This window comes from Lottia gigantea (assembly GCF_000327385.1).
Source record: "Lottia gigantea unplaced genomic scaffold LOTGIsca_127, whole genome shotgun sequence".
NCBI lineage: Eukaryota > Metazoa > Mollusca > Gastropoda > Lottiidae > Lottia > Lottia gigantea.
In genome coordinates this window covers 126697-140039 of record NW_008707370.1, presented here as the reverse complement: position 1 = coordinate 140039, position 13343 = coordinate 126697, and the positions used below count along the sequence as shown (strand labels likewise).

Here is a 13343-nt window from a genome sequence, read left to right as displayed (position 1 = left end):
GTGACAAAACCTGCACCATTTCTATACAAATCAGTTCGAACGAAATAACTACAAGGTAAGGTTTTCAACGTTTGTAATTATTTCACGTTTTCACGGAGGATGACGGGAGAGAGGTAGGGGACTGGACACGGGCTGATGACGCTCAGTTGGGAAGGAATGTCTAAATTATTTTTAGATTTGGTTTGTTTACGGACTGTAATTAGAATTTACCTATACCTACAGTGTTAGAAATGAAATGAATGGAGTTTTACATTCTACTTTTCTGCACCATGTTACGGTGTTGGAGACTTAACTAATAATAGCATGTGACGCAGGAAGAAAATCTGTGTCCATAAGACAGTTATCTAATTGCACAATGCACGGCGTTGTCTGTCTCGATAGCTCAATTCAGGCGCAGAAAAGTAAGCGAACACCATTTCTTTTCCAGCAACTTAATGCTATAATAATTTAATATACGGTCTGCCTTTTCATTCACGTAAATAATGGAAATTGGATTCTTGACGTCGTTAATCCCGTATTAGTTGTATTTTAAATGATTTCGGTAGTGACGTAATTAAAGATACTAGGCTACAATGTCAGAAGAAATATCTATAAATCTTTCTGAATGAAATGACAAGTTAGACATAAAAAATCAGAATTTCCTAAATACAGAAATGACAAATTAGGCTTGAAAATATAGTATTTTAAGAAGAAAACAGTAGCAAGTGTTGGCGGTATTTGATAATAAATTTCTAAATTTAATATTAAAACTTTTAACCACATGGTATTTATCATTATAGTAAATAAAAGCCTTTCTGTTTTCAATCAAATCTACAAAATCTAGGTCCTCATAAATTTGGTTTATTTATCAATTCGATGCACTTTGCCTTACTTTTAAACCAAAACAGTTGGTGAGATTTTTTTTCAAAGGAAAGATCTTCATTCATGAAATTGGGCGTGAGTTTACTCGGTCTAAAGAAAAGATTTATTCAATATATTGCTATCTTATTTTTTATTTTTTAAAAGAAGTGCGAGTCTTTTCAACATCTAGCCTTTGATCCATTTAGGCAATATTATAGTTACATTCGAAAGTTAAAAGTCTCTATCAAGTGGAAAATAGAGTTTTTAAATGGGGACTAAATAAAAATTCGATAACAATATTTTTCAGATTTTTTTTTTCATCTCCTTTGAAATCTAAAGAGCTTTCCACTCATTCCCGTTCTAATGATGTTATTTTCAACACATCAAAGTGTTTCATGTAAGTATAAGACCCGCTCCTTGATAACTAAAGATGATACGCTATGATTGGTTACAAATATCGTCATAGGAACATGTGACGGTAAAAACTGGTTAGATTACAGTGGAGACACAAAATATCTTTTTGCCCATATTAATATAGAACAAAACAGTAAGCAAGTACGGAATTTCTTTTCATTTATTGCATATTAAAGTGATACTACGTCTTAGAATGAACATAAAATTTAAGTTCTCAAGAATGGTCAATATGAGTATATATTCATCAGTGAACTTACCTGGTGTCATAAAGTTATAACAGAATCCCTGTAAAATCTGTAAAATTGGAAAAATCATAAAACTAAGTAGGCCTAATTATTGAAAAATACTTAATCATAATATTAAGCGTTTGTCAATAGTTAATTGCATATTTATGGATAATTATTAAGTTTTTTGGATTTATCGGGTTATATAAGGATCCTGTTATGTTATTTATGACACCAGGTATATCTACTGGCTCTTATTTGCGAAGTTTAAAATTCTTAAATTTTATATTATTGTAAGACGTAGTATCCCTTTAAGAAAAATTTCTTTACTACAAAATTCTAGTTACAATGTTTTCTCTACCTATCTAATTAAGGTTAAAGTATTGCTGACCTCACTGAAACCTTAATATTTTAACCTAAATTTAATTGAGAATTGACTGCAATATGCTGCAAATTGTGATGATTGACAAATTCAAGGCCTCCTGTTCTATTTTTCTAACATAGATTCATTTCAATTCCATTAAATAGTTTGTTGTTTGTTTCATGCCAAATTTTAACATGTAATATTCTAATATCTCAAAAATCTCATTTCAAAAAAAAAAATATTTCAAAATTGAATCTAAAATTGAAAAATTCTTATAAATTTTTGCGATATAGTTATTCTAAAGAGAAGATAAAATAATATGTATATTACATTGTTATCAATTTCAATTCAAGAATAGATCCACAGAATTTCAAATTTTACAGGTGTTTAAGCGTCTGTATAAGCGAGGCTACATTGGTAAGATTATCTTAGGAAGGATAAGTGGCAATTATGACGCCTTAATTTCCTTTCAACTGAAAATAGTAATAGACCATCCTTAATTATTAAGCAAAGGTTTCATATTTTTTTTTTACCTGAGACGCACATAAAGGTGTGACGTCACTTCCGTATTTTTCAGTGGCGGATTTATTCAATAGGGGGGACAACTGTTGAGGTTGAATTCAAAATGCAGCGCCTCTGGGGAATCGCATAGATGCAAGCCTTTCATGGAGCTCTTAGAGGGATCTTCACAGTTGAAAAAAAAACATTACTTTGGGGGAATCTGACACATATTTCGGGGCAATACTTGTAAAAATTAGATTTGTTAGAAATGATGCCGGAGTACAATTGGGGACACAATCCACAACCCATCCCCCCCCATCCTCTTGTTCTGCACTTAATACGCACTGCTAATGAATGATATTGTACTGGGCCGTTGAATTGAAAGGGAATGAATGCGGCAACGAAAATGGAATTATTTCGCTTGCCATGTACACAATTTTCAGATTCTCACATAATACACTGCACTGAATCTAGGATTACGAAGTGGAATTTGAAAATTCTATGGAATCGGAATATTTTTGTTTCATCTAGGAATTAACGACGATCTGTGAAATATTTCGTGCAACGGTTACCGTGAGTAGCTCTCGTGTACATCATACATGTACCACTGGGGTGTTAAGGTCGAAAACCTCTCCCACGGGAAGTTTATTCACTCTGGGGCGTTTATTTAACTGGATAATCAAAGCTTTGTTTTCTTTCAATCTCTATTGTCACGTAAAGAAATCGATTAATACTGGACAAAGCAATAAGGTTGTAGATTGAGTTTTGATTAAAGAACTAACGAGAGAGAGAACGAACTTGTTGAGAGTTCTTTCAATAAGAAATTGTATAGCAGAAACGACTTCCAACTTGTTCGGGCTACTTGTTAGTGTTAGTGGTTTTTATAGACACAGTCTACCTTGTGAGTGAAATGAATTCGTATTAGTTTGATGGATTGAAAGGTTGGTTCTTTTAAAATGATTTTTTCTATCAATTTTCAATTTTGACAAATTGTTTTATATGATGTGTCGTAGACAGTTGAAACTAGTGACGGATAAGTTTAGCAGTCGCCCTTTTGATATACTTTACTTATGTCGATATATTTCGAAAAACAATTTTATCATTTAGATAATTAGAATGATGCAATAGACGCTTCTGTCTGGTTAGTTACAGAATTGAATGTAAAGTGATAAGCTTTGTGAACTCTCTGAAACCATAAATTGTGAACATGCCCTGCTTCACTAGGGGCCCTACAGTTATTATGCAATGCGGTCGCATTTTTAATCTTGTCAAGAAAGGCACAATGATCGATTGAGAAAGGATAATAAAATTATCATGTCTAGTGACAGAGTATAATAAGATGATCATGTCTAGTGACAGAGTAAGATGAGTTGATCATGTCTAGTGACAGAGTATAATAAGATGATCATGTCTAGTGACAAAGTAAGATAAGATGATCATGTCTAGTGACAGAGTATAATAAGATGATCATGTCTAGTGACAGAGTAAGATGAGTTGATCATGTCCAGTGACAAAGACAAGATGATCATGTCTAGTGACAGGGTAAGATAAAATGACCTTGTCTAGTGACAGAGTAAGATAAAATGATCAGAGGTCTAGTGACAGAGTAAGATAAGATGATCATGTCTCGTTACAGAGTAAGATAAGATGATCAGAGGTCTAGTGACAGAGTATAATAAGATGATCATGTCTAGTGACAGAGTAAGATAAGATGATCATGTCTAGTGACAGAGTAAGATAAGATGATCAGAGGTCTAGTGACAGAGTATAATAAGATGATCATGTCTAGTGACAGAGTAAGATAAGATGATCATGTCTAGTGACAGAGTAAGATGAGTTGATCATGTCCAGTGACAGAGTAAGATAAGATGATCATGTCTAGTGACAGAGTAAAGATAAGATGATCATGTCTAGTGACAGAGTAAGATGAGTTGATCATGTCTAGTGACAGAGTATAATAAGATGATCATGTCTAGTGACAGAGTATAATAAGATGATCATGTCTAGTGACAGAGTAAGATGAGTTGATCATGTCCAGTGACAGAGTAAGATAAGATGATCATGTCTAGTGACAGAGTAAAGATAAGATGATCATGTCTAGTGACAGCGTAAGATAAAATGACCTTGTCTAGTGACAGAGTAAGATAAAATGATCAGAGGCCTAGTGACAGAGTAAGATAAGATGATCATGTCTCGTTACAGAGTAAGATAAGATGATCCAATGACAGAGTAAGATAAAATGATCATGTGTAGTGACAGAGTAAAAAAGGATGATCATGTCTAGTGATAGAGTCAGATAAGATGATCATGTCTAGTGACAGAGTAAGATAAGATGATCATGTCTAGTGACAGAGTAAGATAAGATGATCATGTCTCGTTACAGAATAAGATAAGATGTTCATGTCCAGTGACAGAGTAAGATAAGATGACCATGTGTAGTGACAGAGTAAGATAAGATGATCATGTCTAGTGACAGAGTAAATTAAGACGATCATGTCCAGTGACAGAGTAAGGTAAGATGATCATGTCTAGTGACAGAGTAAATTAAGACGATCATGTCCAGTGACAGAGTAAGATAAGATGATCATGTCTAGTGACAGAGTAAATTAAGACGATCATGTCCAGTGACAGAGTAAGGTAAGATGATCATGTCTAGTGACAGAGTAAATTAAGACGATCATGTCCAGTGACAGAGTAAGATAAGATGATCATGTGTAGTGACAGAGTAAAATAAAATGACCAGGTCTAGTGACAGAGTAAGATAAGATGACCATGTTTAGTGACAGAGTAAGATAAGATGATCATGTCTAGTGACAGAGTAAATTAAGACGATCATGTCCAGTGACAGAGTAAGGTAAGATGATCATGTCTAGTGACAGAGTAAATTAAGACGATCATGTCCAGTGACAGAGTAAGGTAAGATGATCATGTCTAGTGACAGAGTAAGGTAAGATGATCATGTCTAGTGACAGAGTAAGGTAAGATGATCATGTCTAGTTTCCAACGTAACATAAGAAATTTACCACAATAATGCGAGAAATCAAAGAACCCAATCTCTTATACATGCTGCAATACAATCATTAAACAACGCTTACGTATTGTAGTATTTTCAAGTGTTGATTTTAACGTGTCACGATCTTCAGTACATTTTACTCAGTAAATACTTGAAAGTTAATGTAATCATCTGAGAAATAAACGAGTCCATTAAACATTATGAAAAATGTCCGGTTGTTCTGACATGTTTCATTTGGGTCGATAAAGTGCATTGTCAGATCTGCACTCATGTAAGGTGTGCAGAACGGGTTGTGTTTGTTGTACTGTGAATAGATGTACCATGGTTTAATGTACTCTATTGCACCTGTGCTCTTTTGTGCCCGTGCTCTAGTGTATCTGTGCTCTTTTGTACCCGTGCTCTATTGTACCGGTACTATTTTGTACCTGTGCTGAATTGCAAATGGTATTTTTACCTTTGCTTGTGCTCTATTGTACCTGTATTCTTTTGTAGCTGCACTCTATTGTACCGATACTCTATTGTACATGTGCATTATCGTACCTGTGCTTTATTGTACCGTTACTGTTTTGTACCTGTGCTGTATTGCACATATGTCATTTTTACATTTGCTTGTATTCTATTGTACTTGTGCTCTATTGTACCTGTGCTCTTGTACTTTTGGTTGATCTGAACTGTATTTATCGGTGCTATTATGCTGTAGGTTCAACTGTGGTCACCTGGCCATTTCATGTGAATTCATTATGTGCTCTACTGTACATGTGCTGTGCTGTGCTGTACTTTAATGTACAATTTTCAATGAATTTCTTTTGACATGAATTATTGGTTATTTATTTCTTTATTTTGCATCTATCACAATAGGCCTGCATTGTTTATACATCAAACAATCTTGAAAAGACGACATTTTTTAGCAATGAAATGGCAAGCAATATTAACTGCGGGCCTGTAAAATGATTCATTGACAACTTCCTGTTAATGATTAGGGAAACAAGTTTAATCAGGTGTCAATAAATGAAGTGTAGATTTAATAAAACTTAACGCCATTTTAAATTGGATTTTCATACTTTGTATGTAAACAAATCAAAGAAATTGTAAACTGAAATGGCGTGTATGCCTTCGGGCCATCACAATCAACAATTGTTTGAAGATGAGAAGTTATACGCCATTTTGTTTTGTATCTTTTCATGCTTATGAAGCTTGACAATGTCATAAGATGCAAGAGTAATTTTGTCAGTAAGTTAGCGCGAATTCCTTTTTGATCTCACCTGTGTGGGTTTCACAATTGAATGTACACATACTAAAGTATGGCATCCGTGGGGTAAGCTCATATAGGGAAACGATTACGTTTATCCTCGAGATCATGGCTACGCTCTTGAGTCCAAAACCAAAAAATCGTCATTGGTGGACATCACCACAAAATTTACTATAGCGGATGTCGCAAGATAGGCAACAATTGCTCGACATGTATCATGATATATCGGATTGTCTGATTGTGGCATCAGATGGAACATCACAGAAGAGCGAGCATGCTATAGATTCATTTCACGAGAAGCATGTGACAACACATTGGCAGCGAATTTCAGTTATCTTTGGTCGAGTGCTTTCTACATAGGGCTTTGTCACTGAAGAGGATATCATACTAACCAAGACGAAGAAGAACAAGCTTACCACCTATAGAACGGTCTGTGATTTCGGATCCCTGTGGCAGACATATACCTATCATTGACTGATAGATTGTGCCATTGATCACTTAATTTAGAGAAGACTCTTGAGACAAAATGGAGTAAATTATTGAGATTAGAGATCAGCTATAAAGAATCTAGCTTCATTCCTGGTCACGAACGTTCTTTTATTTGATTAAATATTTACTTCATTACAACAATGATAGGTTGATGGATATTCCGGTCACATTCAGGGAAACCGACTTCATAATGTTGTTACACTTAGAAAAAGAACATGGCGATACGGATAACTTATTTAAGAAATCATTTCAGGGTTACAAAAACATTTCCAACCAATTCCGAGTGGTAAAGTTTATTCGTTTCGTTTTTTCCGACTCCCAATTTCTTATTCGTGCACATTCCGTGACGATCGAGGGGCCTCGGAATTTCTTTTCATCAGAACCACCAGATAAGTTTTCCATTTAACACATAAACATGTACACGAATATTATCCAGCTGAAAATCCCAATGATAGCTTATTATCTCAAACTATGCATGGATCGGGCACTCTGGAACTTGCCAATTAGCAAATCGCTCTCTGAATCACAATAATGAAAAAAGAAACAAAGAAATGGAAATAGAGGTCAAACTAGGCTTCCATAAATTTACGGAAATATCCGACAGACACGGTAATCTAACTTAAAAAATATTCGGAAATTTCGTACAGTAGATGAAAATCAATAAAAGATTTATGGAATTGTCAAATAATTTTAATCCGTCCATCGAACATACACGTATAAAGACACCATATATTGCCCACATTATAATGGCCACTTAAGCCTTCCGTAAAGCAAGCACGACCTGTTCAAGACAAAATAGTAGATAGCTGGATATTATTGTAGATTTAAGTAATTGTCAATATTTTTATCCACCCATCAAACATACACGTAAAACAACCACTGTGTGTAGCCTACAATATAAGGGCCGCAAAAGGCTTTCATAAAACATGCAGAAATATTCAGCCGCATCAAGACAAAGGATATAATTGTGAAATAATATGTTATTAAAATATATGTACTAAAATATAATGGCCGTAAAAGGCTTCCGTAAAGCACACATAAATATACGGTCTCTTCAAGAAAAAATAGTAGATAGCTGGATATTGATTATAGATAGATGTAATTGTAAAATAAATCATACTTGTCTCTGAGAGTAAGTTTAATCTTTCTAATATCGCCTAGGTTGATCAGTTCAACCTATTTGCTTGTCTTAAAGAGGATATTCTCGTTCCCAATTCCCGTTTCCTCTCATAAAATAAATTGTTTTTATGGAGAAATTTATTATTAATTGTCGATGGAATGGATAAGGCTGCATGGTTTTGTTGTTTTTTGTGTGCTCTTTATGATCTTTTCTGAATATCAATAAGCCTACATGTCTCGTTTAAGAGCAAAAAAATTGAAATGTATCGGAGTTTTGCATGTATGGTAGAGTCTGATCTGTGATTTAACTAGAATTTCAAGGATTGATTGCATCTAGCGGTAAATGGAAGGATTGTATCTCACAGAGTGTGCCGAAGAAGGAAAAATCACAGATCCCACCAGTTGCTCAGAGTTACACCATCGTATCAATAAATAGATTGGACTACCCCAAAAAGGTTCGTATGAAGCGGTTAACATATCAAATTGACCTCGATTAACAAGGCACCTGTTTTGTGTGTTAATATCTACAAAACAAACCGTATGTGGGAGTGTGTTGGATGGTCGGTTTAAAAATCATGTAACATTATGAATATTTATTATTCCAGATTTCAAAAAACGGACATTTACATTTACATAAGGAACGAACGGATCTCCGTCGAACGTTTATAGAGGGCGAACGGACCTTGGTCGAACGTTTCTAGAGGGCGAACGGACCATAGGCGAACGTATGGGGCGAACTGAATCGATTCCTATAGAGAGACTGCTCTCAGAAATTAAAACCACATTGGAATAGAGTAAAATGTCAATAAGATAACTGAATTGGAACCAAATAAAACTGATAGCATCTGTTGATTATTGCTTCGTTTTATGTTGAAAATTCTTTATTACTATTTTACGCTTATCAATCAATCTCAATTGGTAAGATTTTTTTTTATCAAGTGTTCGTTTACGTTTTCTACGTATGTTCTTAATTGTTATTAATCAGTATTTTGTTTACAAGTTTAAAAATATTTAAAAAAATAAAAAAATAATTAAAAACTCAAGAAGATCCTTGCCAAGATGTGATGAAATATTAAAAAAATCGTAAAAAGTTGCACTTAACTTTTTATGTTTATGAGGGAAACTGATAGCATCGATTTGTACCATACCAATTTTTAATCAGATTTTCAATCTTGTAATTATTCCACTTAGTGTTTTATTACATTCTTATCGCAAAGGCCCTTGGATATTGGTAGCAGCTTTACGATAGTCTAAACGATTGCTAAAGCATTCTATAATAACAGGAACCACGGACATCTGACTCAAAATTAATAAATGGTCGCGATTCACATTCAAAAGAAGCTAATTAATTATCTAACAGAACAATTGGATCTAACCAAATGCGACCGGAATTTAATTGTGATACAGCGCTCTAACTAGACAGCTCACTTTATTGGTTGCTTTCGTGAGCACGTCTCGTTTGAAATGATGTAAGAATAGAGTGAGATGATAGACATTAAAAGATATTAATCGAAAAGTTCATATTAGCTATAGGCCAAAACAACAAGATGTCAACTGCGATCGCAGGTTTTAGTTTCACAAAATCAGATAACCTTGAACACATCACACATGGATATATTTTGATATTTTGAAAACGTGAATGTTAAAAAAAATTTTGCTTGTGCAACTGTTGCAGTTTTTGGTTTATATTTCAGATTCCCATAATGATGTTTTATGAGCTCAGTAGATGTACAGGTGTTTTATGATGGTATGTGTGGTCCTTGTTAAATATATAATTACAACATCGTGACAGTCTAATGTAATAATTCCACCTCATAAACACTCATAGAATCATTAACGTAAGTACTTTAATGCAATAACGTGATGAAAATCCTCTAATTTGAACTCATTCCAGACGTTATCTCAGGTGTAACACTTTGTCAATTCTGACATCAGAAAATTGTTTTCTATTTTAGATTGTAACATTAACGTGTGTGTTATACATTCGTTGCTAATTGTATCTTGATGGAAAATTCTCTAATTTGAACTCATCCCAAACCTTATTGAAGCTGTACCACTATGGTCATTCTGACATTAGAAATTGTTTGCTATTTTAGATCTAATCGTAACGTTAACGTGTTCGTTATTTAATTGCTTTATAACTTCGTTGCTACATGTATCTTGATGGAAAATTCTCTAATTTGAACTCATCCCAAACCTTATTGAAGCTGAACCACTATGGTCATTCTGACATAAGAAAACTCGTTACTTTTTAGATTCATACAATATTAACGTATTCATTATTCCAGTGCTTTATAACCTTCGTTGCTTCGTTAGATGAAAAATCCTCTAATTTGAACTCAATCCAGGCGTTATTGAATGTGTATGTACCACTTTATTCATTCTGAAATTGTTTGCCATTCTGGATTAGATTGTAACATCACCTTAAAATGTTCTTTATCCAATTGCTTAATAACCGTTGCTACATGTATCTTGCTGAAAAATCCTCTAATTTGAACACATTCCATACCTTTTAAGCTGTACCACTTTGGTCATTTTGGTTGGGTAGGCTGGATTATAGGTAGGTCGGCGATGGGGTGGGATAAAACTTGTTGGTGGAATATAGGTCCATCGTGTGGTACGTGATGTTGGTTTGGTTGATGGTATTGCGATGTCTGGAATCTTGCCATTGATTATTATAGTGGACTGAAAATATAATATCATTTTAAATTCCATCTACTCCCAGGAGATATAAAATATCAAGGGCTAGTTGCCAAAGACTCGGAATACCTTTGTGATAGCTGCCATCTTTGGCATGGTGACCCCTGCTGTACATAAACGGTTGTTATGCATTATTGGAATATACCCATTAATTTCATCATCTAACCAGGCTAATATTGTAAAATTTGAAATGCAGCCACTGTGATAATTCTAACTTCACCTGTTTCTGAGTACAGACGACTTTGATTACGTTTTTAATCAGATTAGAAAAAACACTGTCCTGTCTGTTTAATGTTTAAAATATTCAAAATGCATCAGCTGGTTTGTATTTGATTTCTTACTAGATCTTCCTAAAACAGTTTGTGTTTTCACGGTTTTGATTTGTAGCTTGAGTTTCAGTTAGCCAGTCAGATTGCCGAGACAATATTCTGTAATTAGGAACGTCTGGAGCAATCAGATCCGTTGTTATTTATCGTGTTTCTGGTTAAAATCAGATCAAAATGGTCTTCTGACATAATATTTTAATTATCAGTAACAGTTCTCTTTTGTTCTCGTGTCACATGACGTGATTTTATCACGTGTTTCACTTGTCTCTTATCTCATTGGCTAATTTCTTTGTTTCCTGGTAAGCACGAAGTGGGTGGGACTATTTTTTATGTCTGATTTAGAAATGAAGATAGGCGTTGTTTGTTTGTTTTAAAAAGATTTTGCTTTGATATAAAATAATAAAATGATGGCTGTCAAACATTCATGTTGAAATTACAAACCAAATGAACGATTCCAGTGATAGCAGAACTGTCTAGAAACACTGGTAGCCCATAATATATACAATAAAAGTGATGTTCGGGTTAGACGCCGGGAAGTGTTCCCTTTGTATAATGTATCAAATGTACCATAGTAGGGACAAAATCTACAAAGTCCGTCGCATCTTTTGAATAGTGACTATTTCTTAACCACCACAGATCTTTGGCCTTCTGTTCTACTATTTCTTAGAATTTTACGCCATATTGTTCTGTTACGAAAGAATTCTACGGCCTACTATTCTGTAGCCTATCTAAATGATCTAGGAATTGTACGCCATATTGCTTACTCCCAAGAAATTTCACATCCTACTATTCTTTAGTCTACGGATCTTAGAAGTTTACTCCATTTTATTCTGTTCTTCAGAATTTTTTCAAGGCCTGGTAAAGTAAACAGGATATGATATGCGAATGTGTACAACAGTTGACAACTGGCACTTTGACCGACTTTTGTATGATTTTTTTTTGTAAGTCTTCTAACAACCTTGCATATCTTCTAGGAAGCACGTAATCTGCATTAAAGATCTGAATCTTGTTTGTTTTACTCATATGGTTTGCATATCACAAGTACTTGACCTTACTGAAAGGTCAGTATGCAATGACCTAGGGTCAACATATTGGAAATGTCGAAATTTCAGAATATCATAAACACAGATGAGTTCCACTGTTAAAATGATAATAAAGATTAATCATATCTTAAAACTGACATGTTTATGTATGGTTAACTTGGTGCGTGCACACTGTAATTTGAAAATCAGACATTTTCTGACATTGATCAACCGGTTCTGTCGTCATGTCGTCTGCAGCCCGACATATTTCCACGTTACAGAAATTAAATTTTCAGTCCATTTGAGGGCAAAATTTGATAAATATCCAGGATTGGCCATTTATTCTCCTGTATTGTAAATCAGAATGATACCTAAACACCATGTTCGTATACAATCAGAGGAAAGCTGATTTTTATTATCTTGGGCTTTGTTTTAAAGGTTATTAAAGTATTTTTAGTTTTTTGCTTGGTTCAACGAATTTCAGGAAAACTTAGTCGTCATTACAATATTTCGTTTATCAACATCTACGTATCCATTGTAGACAAACCTGACGTAAGAATATCATTCTGAAAAGTGAAAACGTTTACCCCTGGGATGTGTGTAGATAAACAAACATGAACAATAAGATTATTGTTTATTTACAAATTTGTCTTTTATAAATGTTATGAAATGTCGAACCATAATTCACCACATGAGACTTCCCCCGAGATTTGTGAGATTTCGAAATTGACTTTGATAGTATGCGGAAATGACGACACATAATAGGGTGTGAGTGATTTTTAATCTAAAGAATGGTTTGACATGTATTGTCGAGAATGATTTGTTGCAGGTTACAGTAAAATGTAATTTTTAGATTCGATACCCCAGGGTTTTTGAGCTGAACTTATTCAATTGTAACTATCTGAATCCTTTTCTAAAATAAGAATTTGACAACCGGAAGTTGATATCTTAAATAGAATTGTCGAAAGCGACAAAAGCCATAGACTAGTAATAAGTGAAAGGTTCCTTAATGCAAAATATTCTCGAAATCATATTTCGGGGGAGGGGGGGGGGGGGGTGGGGGGGGGGGGGGGTGAAAAGGC

At 34.3% G+C, this 13343-nt stretch overlaps 1 protein-coding gene across 1 annotated transcript in view; it reads left to right on the top strand.

Annotated features, from left to right (window-relative positions):
- The first annotated feature begins 12271 nt into the window (after positions 1-12271).
- Positions 12272-13343, top strand: part of LOTGIDRAFT_224870 (hypothetical protein) — a 9132-nt gene continuing 8060 nt past the window's right edge. The window contains exon 1 of the mRNA XM_009048688.1: positions 12272-12300. The gene's annotated coding sequence lies outside the window, so the exon portion shown is untranslated. The remainder of the gene's footprint in view (positions 12301-13343) is intronic.